The 13,676-nt window shown below is 42.6% G+C and overlaps 2 non-coding genes across 2 annotated transcripts; both read left to right on the top strand.

Moving 5' to 3' along the window:
- Positions 1-5,312: 5,312 nt before the first annotated feature.
- On the top strand, positions 5,313-5,384 carry trnah-gug (transfer RNA histidin (anticodon GUG)). Its single transcript has one exon. It is a non-coding gene; the product is annotated as a tRNA-His (tRNA).
- Positions 5,385-6,226: 842 nt separating this feature from the next.
- On the top strand, positions 6,227-6,308 carry trnas-aga (transfer RNA serine (anticodon AGA)). Its single transcript has one exon. It is a non-coding gene; the product is annotated as a tRNA-Ser (tRNA).
- Positions 6,309-13,676: the final 7,368 nt, after the last annotated feature.

Raw genomic sequence — 13,676 nt, 5'->3', positions numbered from 1 at the left:
TTTCCACAGCATTCACACTGAAAACCAATGCTGCCGCACAGTCTTTTTGCCACTTGTGGGCGTAACCGCAGTCACTCCGGCCAACGGTGACGTCACATGCATTCCCTCTATTGATTCAGCGTGGTAATGGAAAAGTTTACTTTTCTTCTTTTCTTTCTAATTTTTTTTTTTTTTTTTTTAAGAAATGTGTGTTTAGTTTTATATGCATACTATATTATTTGATTAGTTGGTCAAATAGTGTTTTGATGACAGTGTGTGAATAAAAATGCAATCCTGCGTTTTAGGCACACACACAATTGTAAATCCAAACAAAATCACACAGAGCAAAAAAGTTTCTGCTGCACTTCTCTCTTGAGATTGAAATTATATCCATTATTATTATTATTGTTAATAATATGATTATATTTTCACATAAATTTAGATTTATGAAGTGGTGTTTTGAGCAAAATATCGTACAATGCAAAAATAATAACAAAAATAATAATTAGAAATAATAATAATTCAAAGGTTATCTATTTCTTGAACACATGACATTGAAAAAAAACATTAAGCATTAAACGTTATATTAAACGTTACACCGTGTCAATGTTAAAAAAAACCAACTGACATTATTTCAACCATATTTTAACTTTGAGGGTCAGTCATTTGCCAACTATGACTGAAAAGAAAAGTCTGTACTGTTGACCTCAAAAGAAAACTGAGCACAAAACACAATATGTTAAATGAATGAAACTGCACTTTATTCTGTATTCCTGTATATGCTGCAAATATGATTTCTGAATCTACATTGGATTTTTCCTTCAAATCATGAATTTTCATTATTTCTTTCTTTACTTGTGCTATTTCATCATCTGAACTGATGTGCCCCTTTTAATAATCAAACCCTAACCCTAACTCCAATATTCAAAATCTCTAGAATTACATTGTCACTAACCGACTGACCAGAGAACTCTGGAGTATCTCAATTGAATAAGGGCATATGGCTGTTGTGGGGTTTGATTTCTTCTACCCATCTCTAAGCCATTATATTTCCATTATTTTGATAGATAATTAGCTTCTGTAACCCGTTCTTCATATTGTACAGTGACCATTTTCTGGATATTTTGAACCATTTGTATAGATTTTACAATAACTATATGGATATAAGCATTTTGCAGTAACTGACAAAATCAGACAACTAAAAGTTGACACTTTGAATATTTAATGTCAATGACTAGGGTTGGAACTAAGGGCCCGTCCACACGAAGACGCGTTTCGCTGTATATGTATACATTTTTTATCGTATAGTCGTTTCGTCCACACAGATCCGGCGTTTTGGGAGAGTGAAACCGCTATTTTTTGAAACCGGGTCCCAAAGTGGATAAATCTGAAAACGACACCCTTGCGGTTTCGTGTGTACAGCCAATCCGTATATTTTGTGAAACGATGATGTCATCACATCACGTGTCGGCGCATGCTCAAAGTCTTCTTCTCCGTGTATAGTGTATCTCTGTGGCACAATTACAGCGCCCCATACTAGTCTTGCATATATACTACACCGTTTTCAGTCGGTTTCAATGGTTTCGTGTGGACGCAGATATTTCTTGAGACGACGCCGTGTTTACGGAGTTTTTTTAGAACGAGGAAAAAAAAAATTATCGTATAGGGAACGCACCGGCTTCGTGTGGACGTGGCCTAATGTCTGCTGAACACCAACACTCCAGGACTGGGTTTGAAGAGGCCATGGCCTATACTGTACCCACATACACTATATTGCCAAAAGTATTGGGACACCCGTCCAAAACAGTGAATTCTGGTGTTTCAATCATTTCCATGGCAACAGTTGTATAAAATCAAGCACCTAGGCATGCAGACGCTTCTACAAACATTTGTGAAAGAATAGGTTGCTTTCAGGAGCTCAGTGAATTCAAGCATGGTACCAGGTTTCCACCTGTGTAATAAGTCCATTTGTGAAATTTCCTCACTACTTGTTTTAATGATTCTACAGATATGTTATTTACAAGTGTATAGTTTATGATGTAATTTACAGATGCACAATTTATATTTATTCATTTAGCTGACGCTTTTATCCAAAGCGACTTACAATTGCTATATATGTCAGAGGTCGCACGCCTCTGGAGCAACTAGGGGTTAAGTGTCTTGCTCAGGGACACATTGGTGTCTCACAGTGGATTCGAACCCGGGTCTCTCACACCAAAGGCATGTGTCTTATCCACTGCGCCATCACCATCCCCAATTATTACATAATTCATTACAGGACCCTTTCAGGACCCATATAGAGATTACCTATGTGGGTACTACCTTGGGCCAATGTAGGCAGCCTATATGGGACTGAGCGTGTTTGTCCTTGTCTGACCCATATGGTTAATCAAAGTGGGCCCCATATGTTTTTCCCATTCATAACCCATATAGAGATTACCTATGTGGGTACTGCCTTGGGCCCATGTAGACAGCCTATATGGGACTGATTGTGATTGCCCATGTCTGACCCATATGGTTTGTCAAAGTGGCCCCCATATGTTTTTCCCACTCATAACCCAAATAGAGATTACCTATGTGGTTACTATCTTGGGCCCATGTAGACAGCCTATATGGGACTGATTGTGTTTGCCCATGTCTGACCCATATGGGTTGTTCAAGCGGGCCCCATATGTTTTTCCCATTCATAACCCATATAAAGATTACCTATGTGGGTACTAGCTTGAAGGCAGCCTATATGGGACTGATTGTGTTTGCCCATGTCTGAACCATATTGTTTATCAAAGTGGGCCCCATATATTTTCCCCATTTATAACACATATAGAGATTACCTATGTGGGTACTTCCTTGAGCCCATGTAGACAGCCTATATGGGACTGATTGTGTTTGCCCATGTCTGACCCATATGGTTTGTTCAAGTGGGCCCCATATGTTTTTCCCATTCATAACCCATATAAAGATTACCTATGTGGGTACTAGCTTGAAGGCAGCCTATATGGGACTGATTGTGTTTGCCCATGTCTGAACCATATTGTTTATCAAAGTGGGTCCCATAAATTTTCCCCATTTATAACCCATATAGAGATTACCTATGTGGGTACTTCCTTGAGCCCATGTAGACAGCCTATATGGGACTGATTGTGTTTGCCCATGTATGACCCATATGGTTTGGCCAATCGGGCCCCATATGTATTTCCCCATTCAGAACCCGTATATAGATTACCTATGTGGCTACCACCTTGGGCTCATGTAGACAGCCTATATAGGACTGATTGTGTCTGCCCATGTCTGAGCCATACGGTTTATCAAAGTGGGCCCCATATGTTATTCCCATTCAGAACCCATATAGAGATTACCTATGTGGCTACCACCTTGGGCCCATGTAGGCAGCCTATATGGGACTAATTGTGTTTGCCCTTGTCTGACCCATATGGTTTATCAAAGTGGGCCCCATATTTTTTTCCAAGTCTTATCCCATATAGAGATTACCTATGTGGGTACCACCTTGGGCTCATGTAGGCAGCTTATATGGGACTGATTGTGTTTGCCCATGTCTGACCCATATTGTTTATCAAAGTGGGCCCCATATGTTTTTCCAAGTCATAACCCATATAGAGATTACCTGTGGGTACTACCTTGGGCCCATGTATGCAGGCTATATGGGACTGATTGTGTTTGCCCATGTCTGACCCTTATGGTTTATCAAAGTGGGCACCATATGTTTCCCCCATTCAGAACCTATATATAGATTACCTATGTGGCTACCACCTTGGGCTCATGTAGGCAGCCTATAGGACTGAATGTGTTTGCCCATGTCTGACCCATACGGTTTATCAAAGTGGGCCCCATATATTATTCACATTCATAACCCATATAGAGATTACATATGTGGGTTCTACCTTGGGCCCATGTAGGCAGCCTATATGGGACTGATAGTGTTTGCCCATGTCTGACCCATATGGGTTGGTCAAGCGGGACACATATGTTTTCCCCATTCATAACCCATATAGAGATTACCTATCTGGGTACTAGCTTGGGCCCATGTAGGTAGCCTATATGGGACTGATTGTGTTTGCCAATGTCTAACCCATTTGATGAACCCAAATGGGCCTCACTTGTGTTGCCCATTTTGACCCCATGCACTCATTTCCCATTAGTGACCCAACTAGTACCCATATAGGGAGCCCACCTGTTTTTGCCCATGAGGGACCTTCTTAGCTGACCCAAGTGGGCCCCAGATAAGATGCCCATTTTGGGACCATCCCCACTTGGTACCCACGTAGCCCAAGAATAAACCATGTGGGGCCCACATATACATGTTGGCTGGGTCTGGATGTTCGAGTGAATTGAAACTGGGACCTTCTTTGAAAGCACAAGCTCTCAGGTTCGAACCCTTAGAGAAAAGACTGAACCGCTCCTATTTATTTCGGAAGAATCTTGCTTCAGAGCGAATATGGTGCGTGTATATTTTCTAATCGCTAGGTGTCAGTACACTCACTGGCTGTTACCTAGAGTGCCGCGGTCTTACTATTTGCTACAAACAACTGCGCCTTTGACACAAGTTTACAATAACGATAAGAGTGCGGCAAGTCAACAGCATTGAAGCGTGTGAAGAGGCTTTCCAGACAAGTAGCAGTGAGTTTTTGTTCTTTTTCCTAGCATTATTTTCCTTTAATTACTATTATCATCAGTCTAATAGGCTGCATTCCCACTAATTTGCAAATATATTTTGACATAGCAGACGTTTTGAAGGCCGTTCTGAATCTTCGAAGAAGGAAACGCAATGCATTGGAGGACACTCTTTTTTCTGCGCCAATACGATTCATTTTGGTGTGCGTTCCCATCCAGCATGCACGCTTTTCGAGCAAGAGCCCGGATAGCTCAGTCGGTAGAGCATCAGACATTTAATCTGAGGGTCCAGGGTTCAAGTCCCGGTTTGGGCGAACGAGCCTCTTTTGTGGAGTGGTACGTTTTCTTGTTGAGTTCTTGCTGATCTACACTGGCCTCGGGCAGCGACGCTGCAAGGGACCAAGCCAAACGACATGCCCCTTTCAGCCAGCTCGAGTCGTTGCCGAGTGGTCAAGGCGATGGACTAGAAATCCATTGGGGTCTCCCCGCGCAGGCTTGAATCCTGCAGACTACGTTCACAGCATGCGCCTGCTTTAGTTTGTAACCTTCTGGAGGCCTAGCTTAAACTTTATAAAAGGAAAAAAAGTCACTGTTACAGGATTACCCTTGAAAAGAGTTATGTTGGTAAGAAACAGGTTTGTCTGCAAGCTAAAGATGACAAGGCCTCTTTGTATTCAGGGACACGTCAGGTAGACTGGTAGCTCGCTGTGATAGTATAGTGGTTAGTACTCTGCGTTGTGCCCGCAGTAACCCCGGTTCGAATCCGGGTCACGGCAAGATTTTCTGGGTGCCATTGAAATAGAGCTCCATGTCACCACCTCTCCTAACCCCGTCCTTTAGACTACTCTTTTTGTGCACGGTGCATGCCCTTGATGTGCTCTGGATGTTCGAGTGAATTGAAACTGGGACCTTCTTTGAAAGCACGAGCTCTCAGGTTTGAACCCTTAGAGAAAAGACTGAAAACGAAACGCTCCTATTTATTTCGGAAGAATCTTGCTTCAGAGAGAATATGGTGCATGTATATTTTCTAATCGCTAGGTGTCAGTACACTCGCTGGCTGTTACCTAGAGTCCCGCGGGCTTGCTATTTGCTACAAACAGCTGCGTGTTTGAGACAAGTTTACAATAACGATAAGAACGCCGCAAGTCAACAGCATTGAAGCGTGTGAAGAGGCTTTCCAGACAAGTAGCAGTGCGTTTTTGTTCTTTTTCCTAGCATTATTCTCCTTTAATTACTATTATCATCAGTCTAATAGGCTGCATTCCCACTAATTTGAAAATATAATTTGACATAGCAGACGTTTTGACGGCCGTTCTGAATCTTCTAAGAAGGATACGGAATGCATTGGAGGACACTCTTTTTTCTGCGCCAATACAATTCATTTTGCTGTGCGTTCCCACGCAGCACACACATTTCTCGAGCAAGAGCGCGGATAGCTCAGTCGGTAGAGCATCAGACTTTTAATCTGAGGGTCCAGGGTTCAAGTCCGGGTTTGGGCGAACAAGCCTCTTTTGTGGAGCGGTACGTTTTGTTGTTGAGTTCTTGCTGATCTACACTGGCCTCGGGCAGCGACGCTGCAAAGCACCAACCCAAACGACATGCCCCTTTCAGCCAGCTTGTAGTCGTGGCCGAGTGGTTAAGGCGATGGACTAGAAATCCATTGGGGTCTCCCCGCGCAGGCTCGAATCCTGCCGACTACGTTGACAGCATGCGCCTCATTTAGTTTGTAACCTTCTGGAGGCCTAGCTTAAACTTCATAAAAGGAAAAAAAGTCACTGTTACAGGATTACCCTTGAAAAGAGTTATGTTGGTAAGAAACAGTTTTGTCTGCAAGCTAAAGATGACAAGGCCCCTTTGTATTCAGGGACACGTAGGGTAGACCGGTAGCTCGCCGTGATCGTATAGTGGTTAGTACTCTGCGTTGTGGCCGCATCCGGGTCCCGGCAAGATTTTCTGGGTGCCATTGAAATTGAGCTCCATGTCACCACCTCTCCTCACCCCGTCCTTCAGATTACTCTTTTTGTGCACGGCGCGTGCCCTTGATGTGCTCTGGATGTTCGAGTGAATTGAAACTGGGACCTTCTTTGAAAGCACAAGCTCTCAGGTTCGAACACTTAGAGAAAAGACTGAACCGCTCCTATTTATTTCGGAAGAATCTTGCTTCAGAGAGAATATGGTGCGTGTATATTTTCTAATCGCTAGGTGTCAGTACACTCGCTGGCTGTTACCTAGAGTGCCTCGGGATTGCTATTTGCTACAAACAACTGCACCTTTGACGCAAATTTACAATAACGATAAGAGTGCGGCAAGTCAACAGCATTGAAGCGTGTCAAGAGGCTTTCCAGACAAGTAGCAGTGAGTTTTTGTGCTTTTTCCTATTATTATCATCAGTCTAATAGGCTGTATTCCCACTAATTCGCAAATATATTTTGACATAGCAGACGTTTTGAAGGCCGTTCTGAATCGTCGAAGAAGGAAACGTGATGCAGTGGAGGACCCTCTTTTTTCTGCGCCAATATGATTCATTTTCCTGTGCGTTCCTACACAGAACGTACGCACCCCGAGCAAGAGCCCAGATAGCTCAGCCGGTAGAGCATCAGACTTTTAATCTGAGGGTCCAGGCTTCAAGTCCCTGTTCGGGCGAACAAGCCTCTTTTTGTGGAGCGGTACGTTTTGTTGTTGAGTTCTTGCTTATCTACACTGGCCTTGGGCAGCGATGCTGCAAGGCACCAAGCCAAACGACATGCCCCTTTTAGCCAGCTTGTACAGTACCCGCCGGCAGTAGGACTGCCAAACACATCCTAACGCTCTCCTAACAATTCCTAACGCTCTCCTAACAAGTCCTAACAAAAGTCCTAACAATTCCTAACATATCCGAACGAGGTCCTAACATGGGGTAAAACAGCCAATCAGTTCCTAAGAAACAATGTTGCGACGCATCCAATCATCAACAACTGCTGCCTCGACGCACGGTTGTCTGATTGGTGAGGGACCTTAGCCATCATACAGCGTAAGGTTGTCATGCAAATCTCGTCGCTGATTGGATGGCCACCGTTTAGTGACAGGTTACAAACTCGACGTTGACAGGTATGTTATATTAATAATAGACTTTAGGGTGAATGTTCTATAAAGTCTATGAGACAGTAGGTTTTTGCTAGCTCCTTTGGATAAACGTGGGAAATGATGTTGAAAGGGTAACATAACGACTGAGGTAACGTTAACCCCATACGTTAAAATGACCCGCTGTTGTGAATTTTTCTAAATAAACTGCGATAGCTGCCCACATTTACATTTAGTCTCTTTCTTTCTGTTACATTAACACATTCGGATTGTACTACGACATTTATTGTGTAAGGTTAATTAGACTAGATGTAAACCCTGTTTACGTAGGGTAACGTAAGCTAGCCGTTTGTTTGTTTGTTTGTTTGGCCAGTTAATGTCGTTGTCGTTTAAGAGATTTTTCTTCGATGGTGCTCATCTTAAACTATGTTTTGTGTCATTGACCTGATGTGAAAACCGTTAATGCCTGAGGTGTTTTTGTGTGCTTTTTTAATAATCTAGTGAGGTCAGCACGAAGACCCTAGTTGAAGTGTAGACCTATGGATTAACTTTCTGAGTAAAATAAATTGTGAAATTAATTAGTTACCAATCAACACATTTGTTATATGATAAGGTAGGCTATACTGTTCATTTGATAGACATATATTGCTGAAATATTGAGAAATAAAGTAGTAAATCAGTAGTTGAGTAGTATTTCCATCTGTTACGGTTCATTTTTGTTGTTTTCCATATATTGTCCCTAATATCTGCAGAAATGACAAAGACTGGGAAACCAGATGCCTACTGGGCAGGTGTGATGTCCCTGTATGCCCAGGGAAAGTACACATTTACAACTGGCAAGAGGCCGGGGTCCAGGAGATGGAGGGCGGTAATACTGCGGATTGCTGATTGTCCTTTGACCTCCCCTGAAAGGTCAAACTATTGTCCGCAAACTAGACATATTTGGGAAAAGGATCCCCAGCAAGTGTGGATACCACCAGGTAAACGATGCCATTGATTCATTAAACATGTGATGTGATGAAAATATACTGGAAAATGTAATGGAAAATGGTTTCTCCTCAGTTCTACTGTTTGTTTCCAGTGTTAAACAGTGTGAGTATGTAATTATTAGTTGAAATTGACTTTAAATGTAAACCCACTTTGATTGTTCCCAGTCAGCAGAGAAGGCAGGGACAGCAGCATCCAGTGCAGGTCAGCTGTGTCTCAGGTCAGCTGAGAGTTTACAGGCCAGTGCAGGTGCAATAGCTACAGTTTCTCAGGCCAGTGCAGCAGCTAGGAATGCTGTTGGGCTGGGTTTCGATTCAGATGTTACAATTCGATTAGATTTCAATTCGCAAGCTTTCAATTCGATTCGATTTTGATTCTCCATTCGGTTTTTTGATTTCGATTCTAAATTCTATTTCGATTTCGATTCGACTCAATGAATATATATTTAACACAAATCCTATATTTATTAAAAAAAAAGAAAAGAAAAGTGTGTGTGTGGATGTCTGTGTCTGAGCTGATGGTGGCATAGCTGACGGTAATGGGAGGTTGAAGAACATCACCTGTGAGGGACCAGGCACTGTAGGAAGCTGCACAGGTGGTAAAATGAAAGGGAGAGAGACAGGTGGTGCTGGTGCAATAGGGACAGGAAGTCCTTGATGTGATGGTGGAGCCTGGAAGATGGCCTGAGGTTGCGACCTCCCCTTGAGTTTTGCCTCCCCCAGCAGTATTTGGTGGCAGGATAAAAAGGTGTGGCTCTGACAAATTGCCGGAACAGAGAGTCGGTCCTTTCTGCATAGCAGCAGGAAGGTTCTCAGGTCCTGCCATGGGTGCTTCAGGGGCTTGGATACCCTGTTTCAATATCTCCTGTTCCTGTGACTTACCACTCCTGCTGTACCTGGGAAAACATAAAGCAACCAATTTTAATAAACATTAAAGCAATTATACCAAAGATGGTATGTTCAACTACTGTTTGATCATGACTATGATGCAACAGCAAGACACAGCTGAGATCACAGAGCAATTGATCACACCCTTGTCTCGGGTATCCTTGCTTTAGTAAAATGCCGCTGGTACGGTAGCTGTTCGTTTGTATGTGTGTTGGAAAGCTGTTTATGGAAATACGTTGTACTGATTATTGATTCTTGCAGTCTGTTGAAGACCATGTCGTGAGCAATAAATCTTGTTTTTCATAATGGAGAAGAAAGCAGAAGTTGGACTCTTGTTGATTTGTTTCTGGACCCGTCAAAGCAGCCATAGCTATATTACAGTTTCTTTCAGTCGCTAACAAGTATTTGTCCAAACAGTTGTCACATTTTCAAAACTCTAAACACAATTAGCACAGCATCGATCTTTTGTGGCCATACCATTCACACGTCATGTCGTTTTCACACAATATGCAGTCAGTGAACACATTTCCACAATGCTTACATTTTCTTAACAGACAAGCAATACCTCCCAACAAAATTATGGATTATTTTTGTAGTATTTACAAATGTTACAGTAACACACACCATCCCACAATAGCAAAAACAATATTCCAAACCTTAGATACATTATAAAGACCTCTGCTTCTGCAATGATATGAGTTCAAAAACAATATATAGCTGATAATAAACAAAATAATATTAATAATAATAATTGACCCCATGCAGTGAGAGGTGCAGTGAGAGGTGCAGTGAGAGGTGCAGTGAGTGATGCAGTGAGAGGTGCAGTGAGAGATGCAGTGAGTGATGCGGTGAGAGGTGCAGGTGCAGAGAGAGGTGAAAAAAACTGATTTGCTTTTTACTGGAATGCTTTTGAATGTGAACAGTACGGTACATGTGGAAATAAAAGTCCCAACCAAGAAATTTAGTGTAAAAACGGGGGATTGCATGTTTTGCATGCAAATACCTGTAAAACTGACACATACAAGTCTATGTAGTTTTTGTAATGTCAACAATAGCCATTATTTTGAAACCTGGTGTACTTTGATTGACTGCATGTACCTTGTGAAGTGAAAACAAGTGTTATTCTTTGACAGAATAATTTCATTTTGAGTCAGATTTCCAGTGTTTTGGGAAATTTAGTGTGTAGAGATAGATGTGTTCTGTATTGAAATAAAGAGTTAGTATATATTTAACAAAATGTGTTTTTGAGAAGAAAATCATCCATTTGGCCAATTGTGTTTTGTTGGTGTGAGTCTGTGTTAAGAGTTTCGTAAAAGTATCTGAAGTATGGGTAAGCGCTTGTTGGCGATTTAAAAAAACTGTAAGACAACCACATAAAAGACTTGAACGCTTTGTGTGGCACTTCAATTTATGCTTAGCTGGAACAATACTAATTTACTCACCATTGTGTGACTGTTGCAGTGTTAACTTCTGGGAGCTGGATGGTGCTCTCGCTCATCACCTTAGCATTGGTGAGGATGCACTCTCGGATGTGCTTGTAAGCACGCACCACCATTGTGAAGCGGGACACCCTCATTCCATCACACCGCACCACGTTTGGGTAGAGGGCACAAAGCCTTGTGAAGATGGCCTCCACCACTCGGTTGCAGTCAGGCCACTGTGCAGGACTATGAGCCCCAACGAAACACCTGCAAATTACAGCAGAATACATATTCATTTCAATGTGTGATCCTTACTCTGTTATTTTTCTTGTTTGTTTCCCCCTTTTCTAATCTGTCTGTTTTGCTTTGTGTTGTCTAGATGTTAATTTTTAATATCTGTGCACAGTTGTGTTTTGTGGTTTGTTTTATACAAAATTTAAGACAATCAAGAGCCTGTGTTTGCTAAATTTAACATACATTTTGGTGCTCTCCACACCTGGTGCCACAATCTTCTTAGTGCCTCTGAATCGTCCCTGTTTTAGGGAGGTTTGGTGACGTCTGGGTAAATGGTTTTCCTCTTGTCATACTCCCCCAATGCCTGCCATAGGGTGATGATCTTGACACACTCTTCTCCAGTCAAGGCCAGACGGTGGTCTCTGAGGCTAACCAAGAACTCTGCCAAGTCCTGCACGGCTCCATACCCCCCAATATTATCAGGTCCAACAGAATCCTAAAATAAAAGATAATTTAGGAACTTTTGATAGCAGCAATGAATACAAATATTCACATGAAAGCACAGCAAACATAACTAAGATTTTGTTTACAGACGTAAATGTACACTGGGCCCTTACATCATGTGAAGTGTTCTCTTCAGATGTCAGAAGACCAGTTTCAGCTGATAATTGGTCCACTGGAACTACATGAAAAAGGCAAACATTCAGTTTAAATTTGTATTTTTGCCTTTCAATAAGACATATATACATAGAGGTGGTGGTAATTGTTGTCACAATAACTCTATATAGATACTTTGGTAAACTCACAGCTATGTGCTCCAGGAAAGAGTCCTGGCTTTGAATGACTGTGCAGTGGGCTGGTGACAGGAGACAGAGGGACCACAGACAATGATGAAATGGAGCAGGTGACAGATGTCACTGGTGATGAAGGAACCACAGACAATGATGAAATGGAGCTGGTGACAGGAGATGTCACTGGTGATGGAGGAACCACAGACAATGATGAAATGGAGCTGGTGACAGGAGGGGTTGGAGATGATGCTGCAGACACTGATGCTTGTGAAGAGACAACAGGTGTCCGTTCTGTGTCAAAGGTGGGGACAGTGATGTCCTGAAACTCCTCAAGTTCAGCATAACTTTCATCCACTTCTATACCAACCTCAGTGGTCTCGGACTCTTCAATGGCCAACTTGTAGTCCTGCAGATCTTTACCAGTTTGCTGGTAAAGGTATTCCACTCCAATAAGCTCACCTTTAAAATATTAAAACATTGAAAATTAGATAATATACCAGGATATTATATTATAATTCAGAGGTTAAATGGATTGTGTACACTTAAACAAATGTGACAAAAAACAACAAATAGTTATCTACCAGTGTACTTTCTTGGGCCAACATAAGGGATGATTTTCTTGCCCATAACCTCCTCTGCAAGAGTATTGACAGCATGACGCAGAAGATGATTGTAGGAATGGGGCTGCTGCTCATCAGTTGTTGCTGCCACTGCCCGGTCCTCATTCCACCTTGCAAGTCCATCCAAAAGATACGCCTGGAAGAAGGTGTCACTCGCCAGCGTACCTGTAAATTCAAAAAAGAAAAATAAGACCACACAAAAATGTCATATGGATACACAAATAGCTGTTCCCATAGTTATTTTAATATATAATTAAATCAAATCTTATTTTAATAATTCAGTTAAGTCACTTATTTACCTGGGATGAATCTGTTAAGGTGCAGGTGAAATGACTCAAGCGAAGTGGAACCTCTGGCACAGCGGTAGGTTGGCAGACGGTGCCCTCCCTTCACTACAGTGCCCGTCTGCATGTAGAGCTGCACACCTACAGGATCCTGGATGCAGGCCACATGCTTCCACTGGGACTTTAATATCTCTCTCATCCGGGCTGAGTTTATTAGTGGGACTCACATAGTGTCACGACCAGCATCTCCATCAAAGGCCTGAATATGGCTCTCAATCAGCGCCAGGGTCTCCTTGGTCCCGCGAGTGGTTCTCCTGCAATGTAGGGCTAGCTCGTTACGGCTGATACGGCGCAGCACATCAGCCTCGGATGTAGGTTTCCAGTTAGCTTCTAGCTCTGCATGCTTTGCCTTCTTCAGGGCCGTCAGGTCAACCTGGTCCCACATGAAAATACAGTGGCTGAGGCGACTCATAAATGTGGCATACAACTGATGAGAGTCAGTGGTGCAACCCACAGCAAACCTCCGCATGAAGTGCCATACATCTAAACGGATGATCATTTGCTCCCACTCTTCAAACATTCTTCTCAGAAGAGTGTTGCCACAGCAGTCTCGGTCGACATACAGTACCTCGGGAGGAGCCACCCCAGCCACTCTGTATCGCTTGATGAGGCCTTCAATCATTGGCCCGAGACCAAAACCTTCACTGGCTGTGAGCACGGACATGATCACCTGTCCGTGCTCATTGCCAACATTGGTTGCCCAGGTTGCAGTGCCATAGCTGCG

Source organism: Siphateles boraxobius, unplaced genomic scaffold (genome assembly GCF_051911475.1).
Source record: "Siphateles boraxobius isolate OS27281-9 unplaced genomic scaffold, OSU_SipBor_1 39, whole genome shotgun sequence".
Classification (NCBI taxonomy): domain Eukaryota; kingdom Metazoa; phylum Chordata; class Actinopteri; order Cypriniformes; family Leuciscidae; genus Siphateles; species Siphateles boraxobius.
Note: the sequence above shows the minus strand (reverse complement) of the source record. Positions and strands in the feature narration are given on the sequence as shown.